This window comes from Dermacentor variabilis, unplaced genomic scaffold, assembly GCF_050947875.1.
Source record: "Dermacentor variabilis isolate Ectoservices unplaced genomic scaffold, ASM5094787v1 scaffold_14, whole genome shotgun sequence".
NCBI classification, from domain to species: Eukaryota; Metazoa; Arthropoda; class Arachnida; order Ixodida; family Ixodidae; genus Dermacentor; species Dermacentor variabilis.
In genome coordinates this window covers 18198582-18213008 of record NW_027460302.1, presented here as the reverse complement: position 1 = coordinate 18213008, position 14427 = coordinate 18198582, and the positions used below count along the sequence as shown (strand labels likewise).

At 47.5% G+C, this 14427-nt stretch overlaps 1 protein-coding gene and 1 pseudogene across 1 annotated transcript in view; both read left to right on the top strand.

The window, feature by feature from the left end:
- Positions 1-14427, top strand: part of LOC142567663 (26S proteasome non-ATPase regulatory subunit 13-like) — a 296627-nt gene that overhangs the window by 213858 nt on the left and 68342 nt on the right. The gene's annotated exons all lie outside the window — the stretch shown is intronic.
- On the top strand, positions 6345-9389 carry LOC142567756 (uncharacterized; annotated as a pseudogene).

Genomic DNA, 14427 nt, shown 5'->3' with positions numbered 1-14427 from the left:
GTGTCCCACACTGTTACAGCGGCAGCCACCTGCTTTCATCCCGCAGCAAATGCAGGATGAAAAAAAATATTATTTTCGTGAGAAATTTAATCCTCGTAATGATCGCACCCCTGAATTTGCATCAATTTTTGTGACAAAAAGTGCGATCATTATGCGAGTAAATACGGTAGTTGTCATAGGTTCAGTGTGTGACAGATTTTTTGTGTATGACGACTATAGTCATTAGTTATATTGCTACAAAATTTCATGATGACTATAGTCAATAGGAGGTAAAGGATTAAAGTATCATGTTTACTCGAATCTAACATGCACTTTTTTTTTCCGATAAATTGGGTTCAAAATTTGCATGCGGGTTAGAGTCGAGTACGACCCTGAATCTGCATTACCATATCGCCATCGGCATTTCAAAATGGCCGCCTCGTACATGCTTTGAGCCTAGCTGCTGTAGCATGTGCTGTAATATGTGCGGTTAGGTTAGTCCACCATCTGTCTTCTTGTTGACTGCATTTGCTCTACCAGCATGGAAGTGCTGACTGCGAAGACACGCAGAGTTCATCGTGATACACATTAAAAGGAAAGTGATCGCGTGCGCAGAGACGGACGGAAATTGGGCTTCATCATGGCCGTTCTGATTACCCGAAACGTGTGCGGGACTGGCGCAAGCATAAGGAGAGGCGTTTTGCTCTGGCAGCTTCTGCTTATAGCGCAGCCGCGTGGACCCTATCTTGAAGGCGATCTGTGATGGGGAGAAACTCTAGGCGCACCACGCTGAGTTCTCGTCACTTAGTTCGCATTGAAGCAAGAGGTAGCACAAAGGTAAATTTGCTCCTCCTGCTACCGCACTTCCTCACTCCAGCGTTATGACAGCGAGTTTCTGTGGCCATAGAGTAAGACGTGTTCATGTTTGCTTGTCTGTGCGTGACACCATGTTTGTTAATTTTGTTAGCAAGCGAATGTTTAAAAGCTTACGCAGCCAATAAAACTACTATCCTTACTTCGTATAGATGTCTTCCCATTTGCCATTGCAATCGATGCTCCACCTTTTGTGGGAAGCTGAAAGATCTTTTCTTCATCACAGCTTTAGTGCATTGGGAGTAAAGCACGAGGTGCATGGTACTGTAAGATACTTTTTTCTTTAGGTCACAGCAAACAGGTGCATATTACAATCAAGGGCGTTTTTTCTTCTTTTCTTTTTTCTTTTGCCACAGAAAACGGGAGCACGTTAGAATTGAGTAAATATGGTACTTCACGGATTTGCAAGGGGCTAGCCATCTATATCCATCTATGTTTATGTCTATGTTTGTATCTAACCATTTTCCTGCATACCTGGATCATTGGGTGGTCCATGGTCGAATGGTTAGCTCATCGGACTGCTGTGCTGAATAAGAGGGTTTGAAACCAACCATCAGATCAACTTGTTTACTGAGTGTGTTCCAACGTGCACATGCGTGCCACTCTTCAGCGATCCTCTTTCACGCCAACATGGGTCACCGTAGATGCGGGACCGGGTGAGCCCTGGCTTGGGACACTGTGCGTGTGCCACTCTGCCTTCTGCTGGTTGAGCCTCACGAGGCCAACTTGGGTCACTGGGCATGTGCCAGTGCCACTCTTCCATGAACGTCTTTGGCACCAACCTGGATAGCTAGGCGTCTGCCACTAGGAATGTGCCACTATGCAATGGCAGAAAGCACCATTAAATTCCTCAGATGAGCAGAATTGAACCTACGTGTCACAAGGGTTCCTCAAGGACAGCAAGCAGGGCCATTTGCAGGCACAAATGCACTGGGTATGTGCCGTTTTTCAGTGAATGCTTTTCATTGCAACCCTTGAGCGAGCTGAACGTCTCGCCAACATCTCGCCAACGTCTCGCCAACTAGGGTCGTAGAGTATGTGCCACTGAGTGTGCGGCTAGGGAGGGAACAATCCTCGGCGTTCGCAGGCACTGGTGTGCCACGCTCCTCATCTCGAAAGCCATGCGCACACTTTGCAGCAGCACTGCTATACAGTAGAATCTCGTTACAACGAACTTCGCGGGACCGCCGAATTTAATTAGCTAATTTGAATTATTGTAGTAATGAAAAACCAATATTTTCATGTCAGTACTGTAACACAACGATGAAAATTACATACCTTTGCAGCAGATGCGCGTGTTCGTACGTAAATAATAAACGAGAATGCTGGACACAGTTTAACTACAATTTATTGCTTGAAGAAGTCTGTAATCTTCTTCTGGCGAGTAGGCAGCAAGCACTGCAGGACAAACGCCTCCACATACTCGACCTTCCTCTGAACCTCATCCGTGACATCTTTAAGCGCCCGAGGAATGATCGCGTCTTTTCTAGAAAAACTAAAACATTCGAGCTGTAAACAGTCTCTTCCTTTTCATGTGTTTATCCAGAGTTGGAATCATCTTCGTCACTACTGCAATCTTCTTGCTCATGCACTTTATTCACGATGTCTTCATTGGTGAGCTCCGCAGATGTAGCCGCTGTGCTGTCGCTGTCAATGTAATCGTCGAAAGTCACCGCGGTGTCAATGGGGAGCTTCTCGGTAAGCTCATTCCACAGTTCTGGGTCGAGCTCCTCTGTGTCCTCGCAGTCTTGTGGCGTAGGTGAAGCCTTTAAAAGGCCTGCTTTGCTTTTCGCCAGCAGTTTCTGATTGTGCTTGCCTTCACGTTCCACCACGACCCTGCAAGCATTTCTGCAGCTTGGTGGATGTTTACCTGTGGGGGCAGCTTCGGTCGAATATTGATGAGGAGGCACAGCACAAGACACTTCCGAAATTCGGCCTTCACACATCTGATGATGCCCTGGTCCAAAGGTTGGAGCAAAGAAGTACAATTCGGGGGCATAAATTCAAGTTGCACATTGCTCAATCGCACATTCACGATATGCGCCGAGCAATTGTCAGCGATGAGAATAATTTTTCTATCTTTCTTCTTCATTGTGTCGTCGAGCTGCAGCAGCCACTGAGTGAAAAATTCTTGCGTTTTTTGTTGGCTCTGTAGTCGCAAGGCAACGAGACAATGTTTTTCAAGCATCGCGGCTTAGCAGACTTGCCAGCATCTAGCAGCTTTAGTTTTTCCATGCCCATGGAGCTGCAGAGAACTAATATGTGGAGACGTGATTTCTTTCCGCCCTTGCACCTGTCACCTTTAAAGTCCATTGTTTTATCAGGCAGCAACTGATAAAAGAACACCGTTTCATCGCCATTGACAATGTCGTCTGGAGAGAAAGGCTCGGATGATCTCTTGAAAGTGCTCGTTTCGCCAGGCAACCACACTCTTGGCATCTGCTGCCTTTTCTTCGCCACAAGCAACCTGCCACGCAGTGCCATTCCTTTGCCAGAAGCGGTAAAGCCATTCGGCATTTGCATCGAAACCGTAGATGTCAAAGGTGGCCGCGAACTGTAGCGCCTTCTCTTGAATAATCGGGCCTGACAAGGGCACGTCGTTTTGTCTGGCATCCTTAAAGGGAAGCTGAAAGGTTTTCCAGAAAAAATGAGTGAACATGTGTACATAATGGTTTTCAACCCTCCGAATTCGAATATCGTATCGAAATTGAGCGAAAGAACGCGCAAATATATTTTATTTCGACAAAAAGTGCAGCAGTGGACACGCCCAGCTCGCGCGTCTCGTTTCCGCCTGTGATTGGTCGGGCGCCTCGTGACGTCAACTCTAGTGACCGACCGCTGCCGCTACACATGAAGCGCAGTGCCAGGTAGTTTGGTGCTGTAATGGAAAATTAAGAGGTAATGGAAAATTTAGAGAGACTGCATTTTTCTGAGGAGTCCGGCGTTACTCCCTACATGTACGAGCCGATTGAGAAGAGCCGGCCTCTCAAAGAAGCAAACGATGCTGGTTTGAGCAGTGCTTTCGACGTGAACGAAAGCGAAGTCTTGGGATCTCCTCGTGTTGGAAATGCTCTTTGGTGAGTATGTTTTTTGCAAAGCGATCTAGTGATCTCGCCGATCTTTCGCCGATCTAGTGAGCTCGTTTCCGGTCAAACAACTGTAGTGTTGTGTTCCTGCATGCCTCCTCGTGGAACGTAAGCGGGGATGCGATCGTCGGCATTTGTGCGCTGTCCAAAGCTGTCGGCAATCTACAAAGACGGTTTAAACGCGTGAAAAGCTTCCCGGTTCATGCAGTACGTGTAGTGACCTTCATCTGTGCGCCATCCGCACACTACTCGTAACCGAAGTCGTAAAGGCGTGCAGGAATGCAGGGTCGATAGAAGCAGATTACGATGGCATGCACGCAGAAACAAGCACGGTCAGGCACGGTCGCGCAGGCTGCGAAGGAACAAAACACTAGAGTTGACGTCACAACACCGCAGTTTCCGGTCTCCGCTCGCATCGTCAGCGTCAGCAGCAGCGCGCGGCATTCGACGGGGGGCGGAGCTACAGCGCAATTTTAACCGACAATTACGTCGCTCCTAATTGAAAAAAAAACCCAAAATTATACCTACATGGTTTATAAGGTTCCCGCATCCGTATATGAGCGTCTTATTGAATTCGACAGACTCTTCAGCTTCCCTTTAAACCACATGAGAACGTCGTCGTCGAGGTTCTGGTAGTTGCCAAGCTGCAGGCGTTTTCTTGAGGGAGCTAGCTGCGACTCTCGATGCAATTTCATGATATTTTCCCAATCCTTGAGCATCGCTGCCATTGTTGACGGGGGGGAATATCACGCTCCCTGCACAGGTCGACTTGCTTTGTTCCAGCATTTAGCTGCGTCAAAATGTCCACTTTCTTCTTTGAGCGAAAACTGGCATCGCTCCTTTTTACGCGGGGGCCAGGAGAACTCATTGTCAGCAAAGCGAACGCACAACACAATCACAGCACCGATAGCTTTGTAGCACCTGCCGATCGCTATCTGCGTGGTGACGCTAGGCCCTACGACGTAGCAGGAGAGAGTCCAAACATGACCATGTGTGACGCTCACGCTGGTGCCGGTGCTGCTGGGGCTGTACCCGTTGAAACGGGTTCCCCAGCGCATGGCTGCTGCTGCTGCTGCGGATGATGATGATGATTATAGATGTAAGCCTCAGAGATTTGGTACCGAAACTTCAATGGAACTTTGTAATAACAAAGCATCTTGGTGATTACGGGATTAAATTACCATATTTACACGATTGTAAGTCGACTCGTCAACTGTAAGTAAGCAACTGTAAGTTGACTCGTCGACTTCTGCCAAGCAAAGGACCAGGCAGGATTCCGTAAAGGCTACTCAACAATAGACCATATTCACACTTTCGGTCAGGTGATAGAGAAATGCGCGGAATATAACCAACCCTTATATATAGCTTTAATTAATTACAAGAAAGCGTTTTATTCAGTTGAAAGCTCAGTAGTCATGCAGGCATTACGGAATCAGGGTGTAGATGAGCCGTATGTTAAAATACTGAAAGATATCTATGGCGGCTCCACAGCCACCGTATTCTTCCATAAACAAAGCAACAAAATCCCAATAAGGAAAGGCGTCAGGCAGGGAGATACGATCTCTCTAATGCTATTCACAGCGTGTTTACAGGAGGCATTTCGAGACCTGGATTGGGAAGAATTGGGGATGAGAGTTAATGGAGAATACCTTAATAACTTGCGATTCGCTGATGATATTACCGTGCTTAGTAACTCGGGACCAATCGCAATGCATGCTCACTGACGACCTGGACAGGCAAAGCAGAAGGGTGGGTGTAAAAATTAATCTGCAGAAAGCTAAAGTAATGTTTAACAGTCTCGGATGAGAACTGCAGTTTACGATAGGTAGCGAGGCACTGGAAGTGGTAAGGGAATACATCTACTTAGGGCATGTAGTCACTGCGGATCCGGATCATGCAACTGAAATAATCAGAAGAATAAGAATGGGCTGGAGTGCGTTTGGCAGGCATTCTCAGATCATGAACAGCAGGTTGCCGTTATCCCTCAAGAGAAAAGTGTATAACGGCTGTGTCTTACCAGTACTTACATACGGGGCAGAAACCTGGAGGCTTGTGAAAAGGGTTCTACTTAAGGGGGGACAGCGGCTTTCGCATCGCGAAAAATGACCGAAACACTGATTTCTCGAAAATCACATTTTCAGTTTTTATAACCCTTTCTCTACCTGATTCCAAAATACCTTCCCTGAAAACTGCTTAGAAGTGCTTTAAAAAAATTGTATCATCCACGGCGACGAGAAGTTTTGCGGAAATCGCAAAAAAAACTGTGTTTTTCAAGCCACGATATCTCCGTAACAGCGCAACCGAGCGCCGCCATCTTAGTCGCAACAGAAAGAGCATTTCTTCAACTTCAAATCTGCCGCCTTCCCGGCCTCCTCCGAGCGAAAACAAACGCAGAAAAGGCAAAAGTGCCGTGCGTCGTCTGCTCTTTCCGTAGCTACGTTTTGCATCGCCCATATCACGAGCCTCTCCATAATTTCAGTAGCGGCTCCGAAGCTCCGTGGTGTAGTTTCGCGTTGGATCTCGGCTGTGATCATGGATCAGCGACGGCGCAAGAAGAAATACAAAACTTCGCATCAATTTGGCAGCCGTAAGCGCAAGTCTTCGATGCCCAAAAGTAAAGCGTCAACAGCTTCCAGTGCTGATTCTGCTGATGTTCAGTGCGGCGCGGACATCGTGGACACACAGCAGCAGTTCCCTCAATGTATGGATGCCTCGGACCTGCAACCAAGCACCTCGCACGCCAATGTCTCGGACCCGCGACGACGCACCTCGTGCACCAACGACTCAGACCCGCGACCAAGCACTTCTGGCGCCGACGTCTCGGACCCGCGACCAAGCACTTCAGGCGCTGACGACTCGGACCCGCGACCAAGCATTTCAGGCGCCGACGACTCGGACCCGCAACCAAGCTCTTCACGCGCCGACGGCTCGGACCCGCAGCACTTCACGCGCCGACGACTCGAACCCACGACCAAGCACCTCGCGCGTGGATGAAACGCAGTCGAGATTTGGCAGTACAATTCTGGCTCACTTGGAACCGCACTACATATCAATAGAAGCTTCTTGTGGGCGAGCCGAGACAATGCAAGCATCACTTAGTTCTGTTTTGGCTACCGAGAGAAAAATGAAGCTCACAGGTGAGAGTGGAAGTTGTGCCGATGTGGAGCTGGCAGATGAGTTTTTGGTTGTGCAGGTCACAGCATTGAATGCTTTGTACAAGAATGCCTTGTGCCAAGAATGCTCTCAGCCAGGACTGACTGTTCATTTGGGAACAAGGCATGGATTGGCTGCACGAATGCTACCGACCTGCAATGCCTGAGGCATTGTTGCAAGTGAATGGTCATCGCCGCAAGTAGAGGGTGTTAAGGCTTTTGACGTGAATATGGGTGCAATGCAAGCAGTTAAAACCACCGGCAGAGGGGAACCTGCACTGACTGACTTTTGGTCAGTAATGAACGTTTCACACAGAGGCTTGCACCATAAGACATTCCAAAGATATCTGAAATCAAAATTCAGGCCTGCTGGTGAGATGGCTGCGGCAAGTCTCTTTTCTGATGCTGTGGCAGCCATGCGGAAAGTTTACAGCGAGATGGACCTGGCATTCACAAAAAATGTGATGGTAATCTACGACGGGACATGGATGACACGTGGTCATGCATCCCATATTGGTGTGGGCACAATAATTGAATTTTACACTGATCTGGTGCTTGACTGCATTGTGCTCTCGAACAGATGCCATGGATGCACGCTTGGGGCGAAAGAAAACGATGAAGGCTACAGTGAATGGAAAGAGAATCACGTGCGCCAAAAGAACACCGATGCAAATTCAAGCCAAATGGAGGTCGAGGCAGTGTTGATCTTGTTCAGAAGGTCACTGGAAAGGAATGACCTCCGCTACACATCTATTGTTTGTGATAGGGATAGCCGTACTTTCCAGGCCCTTTGTGAAGACAAGGCTTATGGCTTCATTACATTCAACAAAGAGAACTGTATCAATCACGTGAAAAAGAGGATGGGTACAGCCCTGCGAACACTTTCCTCAAAAAAGCAGAAGTAAACCAATTGGAGGGAATGGTGGCCTGGCCCAAGACCTAGTCAAAAAGCTCACCAATTATTATGGCATGGCCATACGTAACAATAGTGAAGTAGATGATATGCAAAGGGCCATAATGGCAACCTTCTATCATATCACTTCAACAGATAAAGACTCTCATCATCATGAGCTCTGCCCTCCAGGACCCCTGAGCTGGTGCAGACACCGGGCTGCAGAAGCTAAAGGTAAAGCTCCGCCAGAACATAAGTACAAATTGGCAACACATGTTTCAGCTGCATTGCTGCCTGTGTATCAACGCCTCTCAGATCCTCAGTAACTTAGCCGTTGCCAAGGCAAGAAGACTCCGAATGCAGCCGAGAGTCTCCACTCTGTCATTTGGTCAATTCTACCAAAAGAGCAAAATGCTTCATTGATCGCAGCGGAGACAGCTGTCATTGAGGCAGTCTGCAAGTACAACGCAGGAATGCTTCGTGCATACAGACAGTTTTGTGCTTCACTTGGCTTGAAGCCAGAAAAGCATTCCCTTCAAAGAGCTGCAGAAAAGGCTGCCCTACGAAAAAAAAAAGGCATAGAAAAAACATCAGATGGAAGGCCGCATGCCCAAGAAGCCCCGCTGTGCTAAGGACACCAAGGAATACAATCCTGGTGCATTTTAGAAGAGTGGAGGCAAGGCAAAACTTTGAAGGCCTTTTTCTCAAAACTGTGTGTTTGCCTTTCTGCTCAGTTTGCGGAGCTGATTCCTTTGTTACCGTTTGGCCTATTCTGACTCTGTTTTTTGTCTTGTTTCTTGGGCTACAGTGCAGGTCGTGACATTCTTGCTTTTAGGCCTGGACGTTGTATAAATTTATTATGTGGCTATTTGTTCACCCCGAAAGTGTGCTTGATACAAAGGTAACATAAAAAATGACACTCCAAAATATTTGTGTTGAAAAAAAAAAATCAAGAATGTCATGACCTTCAGCGTGCATTTAGCTATGCAGTCAGTACTTAACAAGCCTTCTATCACATTTTTAAGGTTCCCCTGGCTCTTCACAAAGTTCGAGGTTGAAACATTCTGCTGAATCAAATTTAATAAAATGTTCTCAAGGTATCACTCTGAAACGTTTATGGAAGCATCAGGGAGACATTCTAAACATTTGTGCCAATTTTCATCAAAATTCATGAAGAAATAAGGAAGTTGATTTTCAAAGCCACGTCCCCCCTTAAATTGAGGACGACGCAACGAGCTATGGAAAGAAGAATGATGGGTGTGACGTTAAGAGATAAGAAAAGAGCAGATTGGGTGAGGGAACAAATGCGAGTTAATGACATCTTAGTTGAAATCAAGAAAAAGAAATGGGCATGGGCAGGACATGTAATGAAGAGGGAAGATAACCGGTGGTCATCAAGGGTTATGGACTGGATTCCAAGAGGCAGTAAGCGTAGCAGGAGGCGGCAGAAGGTTAGGTGGGCCAATGAGATTAAAAAGTTTGCGGGGACAACATGGCCACAATTAGTGCATGACTGGGGTAGTTGGAGAAGTATGGGAGAGGCCTTTGCTCTGCAGTGGGCTTAACCAGGCTGATGATGATGAAGTCAACTCAAATGTAAGTCGACCCCCTCATATCGCGTGACAGAAAAAAAAGAAGGAGAGCATACCCGAGGGCGCATTCGATAACGAAAACTTATTAGTAGCTGATATGGTCACTGGACTACTCATCTTCACAAGTGTGCTGCCATCGTTGCTGCGTTCCCATAGCGCGTTGTTGTCCCGCGAAATTTCACATTTGGCAACCGACTGCACCACGACATCTTGTGGAACAGCAGCTCACGCAGAATGCACCCAACCACACGCAGCCGTCAGGGAGGCTCTTTTGACAGGTCCGGTTGGCATAATTTCGTGGTCTTCTGCCACCAGCCACTCGTACTCACGGCGGAGCAAGTCCTTAAAATGCGAAGATCCAGGCTTGTTCGATGACCATGTCGCACTTCACTGGCAGGTGCGCATTTCAGCGACGTACGCTGCAAGCTTAGCCTACAGGTCCGGAAAGCGTCCAGACTTCGTCACGTAGAAAATTCCTCACTTGCTGTCACAGGTGAAAATTTCGCTTCGCTGCAGTCGCCACTCTCGCACCACCCGTTCAGAAACAGCAAACTTGCAGCCCGTTGCGCAGTGATTTGTTTCTTCGGCTTAAAGGATAGCAGACCTCTTGAACGCTGCTGTGAACGAGTGCCAAATGATTAGTGGGCCTGGAGCACTCATGACCACTGAGGAAGAACAGAAGCAGCACGTAGCCGGCAGTCATGTAGAACGGGTCAAACGAATGCCTTTCGATAAACTATAGAGAAAGCTAAGCGCAACAGGCAAAGAGAAACCCGCGAGCAGTGTCTGCTCTTCCATGAACTACTGATGCTCCCCGCAAGCGCCGCCGTTCTGAGGGTGCCACAATTATGGTGCCGCCGTGAATGGAACAGCGGCGCTTCCAGCAACTATCAACACCCCCTCATGAGTATTGTGTGCACTGTAAAACTAAAAAATGTTGAAAAACCCTTCCGGAAAGCGAACAAACATGCGGGATAGCGAGAAGCTACAAGTAGGGCCATAGAGCAAACATAAAATTGTAACTACGTTGTAGCTCCTGTTGGTCTCGCTTTTTTGGCGGTGCCATGTTTTGGTTTCGATTGTAGGTCGACTCCCCACTTCAGATTTTCAAATTGAAAAAAAGTGGTCAACTTACAATCGTGTAAATACGGTACGTACATCATTCAGAAATATTCGGTAATCTCGAATTCATAGTACTGAAAGTTCCTTACATTGAAAATATAGGCATTTTGGCGGGGATATAAAAAAAATTTGTAAATCTGAAAAGTTTGTTAATATGGTGTTCATAGAAACAAGATTTTACAGCACTTGCGGACAACTTTCTGTGGCAATGAAGGGAAAGCTATGGAGGCAAAGCGCACACAAATAAGAACGCTTCTGAAAAGAGTCCCGTGTTTTCAGCCACATTAGTTTAAGCTGGGAAAGAGAAAACATAAGCACCTTATTAGCAACAGTTAAATAAGACAAAACACACCACTGAATGTCAAAGTTTACTTATTTTGCAGCTTTTCCCTTCCGTGTCTGGGCACCCGCCGTGGTTGCTCAGTGGCTATGGTGTTGGGCTGCTGAGCACGAGGTCGCGGGATCGAATCCCGGCCACGGCGGCCGCATTTCGATGGGGGCGAAATGCGAAAACACCCGTGTGCTTAGATTTAGGTGCACGTTAAAGAACCCCAGGTGGTCAAAATTTCCGGAGTCCTCCACTACGGCGTGCCTCATAATCAGAAAGTGGTTTTGGCACGTAAAACCCCAAATATTATTATTCCGTGTCTGGGCAAAAGCAAAACCATCGCACGTGAAGCTGCGTCGATTCAGTTTCTGTTCCAAGCAACCAAAAGCCCTGTCAAACGCTGGTGGACTACTTGGCACGGAAACACACGTGCAGAATCTCTGTCCCCGTAGCTTTCCTTTCGTTGCCACAGAAAGTTGTCCGCAAGTATAGGTGCCACAGCTTGTCCAGTAAGACTCATGAGAGGAGCCTGGTTGTCACATGACTCGTTTCTCAGCGTTCTTATGCACTGGTGCGCCATGCAATTCGGATGGCGCTCCAGGCTTTGTGGCAGCATCACTTTGTGAGTGTTCCTAGGGAGGCGGAAAATAGGAATCTTGCTGCAGTACACGCCTTATACATAACTTGTTTCGACGGTGCCAATATGTTCTGTGGCTATATTGATTCAGTGGTAGCGCATTATCGTTGACGGTCATCGTGAGATGGGCTTGCCGAATTTTTTTCAAGTTTTTTTTTACCACCTCGACCCATGAACCTGGTTATAACGAGACGGGATATAAGAAAATAATCGATATAACAAAGTACATGCAATTCTCCTAGTGATTTGCATAGATATTTATGTGTTTAGAACCTTTCCAGACAAAGTAAAAAATGTTCTGCGAATGGATATAAACTCGACTCATCTCCCAAATCCGAAGTACCAACCGATGTGCACCAAGCATATTGCCTTCCACCAGGTTCGGCACTTGTTCAACATGGCAGTTCGAAATTCCCACGCCAGCTGTGTTGTCAAGTAACACTGGTCTCGCTTATTGACGTGTGCAGCAGCCACGCACATGGTGCACAAACAGCACTTCTTTGTTATCTGTCTTTGTTAGCTGTGACATGTCGCTGGCGAAGCTAGGTGCACCCTCCGAGCATCTTCAATGCTAGACGGCACAGCCTAGCTGTGCCGTCTAGCCACATGTCGATAATGATGCTTGCTTGCAGCATGCTAAAAAACCTGTGCTTGCACTTGTCTTTCTCACTGCGGCACGCCGCAGTGTGCCAATGCAGCTAGGCACGAACTCTGAGATTGCGTGAAACCGGCCCAAGTCGGGCGTAGCCAAGCCGGCATGCTCACACTGTGGAGCCGTTGTAGCTGCTGGGCCACGAGAGAGCGGTTGATCAGATCGTTTAATTTTCATGGGCCGAACGTGACCGTGAATACATCCGCATTTTTAGTGCTGTGCCAAGCTCTGTACACCCTATACTTGAACTGATTCGCAAAATCTCACGAAAGTGAAACTGTCTCCAAAGGCCATAGAGCTTGCCCGTGAATACCAACCCAGCTGTGTAGTCGGCGCACCCTGTTATGTTCCACTTGCTGTTCGAACATGATGGACTTTGTCTGTATCGCAGTGTGCTAACTGCTCCCTCCAATTGCATTGTCATTTCGCTGGTTTCATGACAATATGAGTTAGCTAAGCGGAAAGCAGATGTGAAAGACCATCACATTGGAACATAAGGACACTATCGTAGTGGCTCTCGTGTCAGGTGCTAAAAAGTTGTGTGTTGAGAGCCTTGATATTGTTTTGATAAATTTTCTTCGCATACGCGGCTGCGTAGTGATTCGGCAGGCCGCAGACCCATAGTCTTTTTTGCATATTTTAAGTTGTGCACAAGCTTCGGCATATACAGGAAAGGGAAATGGTCGGCACAATGAAGTGATGGATGTAAAGGAGTAACTTCCACTTCCACTTCCCTTTCATTACAACGATGTTCTAGTGTAAATCAAATGTCAGTATGTCATATTGATACATGGACTTGTTTATCTTTTTTGGGTGAGCGCCTTTCACCATCGAACAAATGTTATCGCTCAGCGTGGGATGTACCCGCATGTATCGGAAGTTTCTCGAACGTTATCAAAGAGTCTGTTGTCACTGAACCTTGTGTAATCTGATGTCATGTTTGCACGACACGAATGGTGTAGAACTTTCTGGAAGACACGTGGGCACCAGGTATTACTCTGGAACCTTCGATGACTGATGTGTAAAAAGCTGACGCGCTTGATCCACTGATCAGATTTCGCTGATCGCCGACTGTGTTCGCCGCTATCATTGTGCTTTAAGTGTAGCCTGTTTTTGTGGGCACAGGTTCGCCCAATAAAAGTTGGTTTCGTCATTCACAGTATTGATACCGTGTTCTTTACCGTGTTCTTTACCATCACTACTATGTAACACCTGATGTAGGTGCTTTGCACTCGTGTACCGGACGCCCCCACAATGCCCAAGACCGAACGCGGAAGACAACACCAACATTGCCAAGAACCAGCGAGATAGTGGCAGGCTGCAAAAACAGCCCCCGGAGCACGCACTTCTTCCTGAGATGACCAGGAAGATCGTCACCAAGCCAACCCCAATAGCAGCCCCAGCGTCCGCCATCATGCTGCAACAGCCCAGGGACCCACTGACCTTCCGTGGATCATCATTTGAATACCCGTATAACTGGCTGGAAACATATGAAAGGGTCACTTCATCCAACAACTGGAACTCTGACGGTAAGCTCCGGCTTGTGTACTTCGCCTTAGAAGATGCCACCAGGACATTGTTTGAGAACCAAGAATCGACCCTGACTACATTGGACCTGTTCCGCAATGGCTACCTGCAGGTGTTAACTAATGTCTTACACAAAGAGCGAGCCCAAGCTCTACTGGAAGCCTGCATGCAGCTGCCGAACGAGAACATTGCAATCTTTACGGAAGAGATGACTCTCCTCTTCCGACATGTCGACCCAGACATTTCGGAAGAGAAAAAAGTTCGCTTCCTGATGCGCGGGTTGAGGCAAGAGCTTTTCGCCAGATTGATGCGCAGTCCGCCTAAGACCGTTGCCGAATTTATTTCCGAGGGCACAACTATTGAAAAAACGGTCACTATGCAGACAAGGCAATATAACCGCCCACCGTTGACCACAAACTACAATGACGTTCAGGCTGTCGGCAACGACAACCTGTGAGAGAACATCAGAGCGGTCGTTCGCGAGGAATTGCGAGTTGCAGCCTCAAGTGACCTCAATCGCTGGCATCGTCAAATAGGTTCAGCGATCACTTGGAGTTCCTTAGGTGCAACCACAATCACCGCAGCCG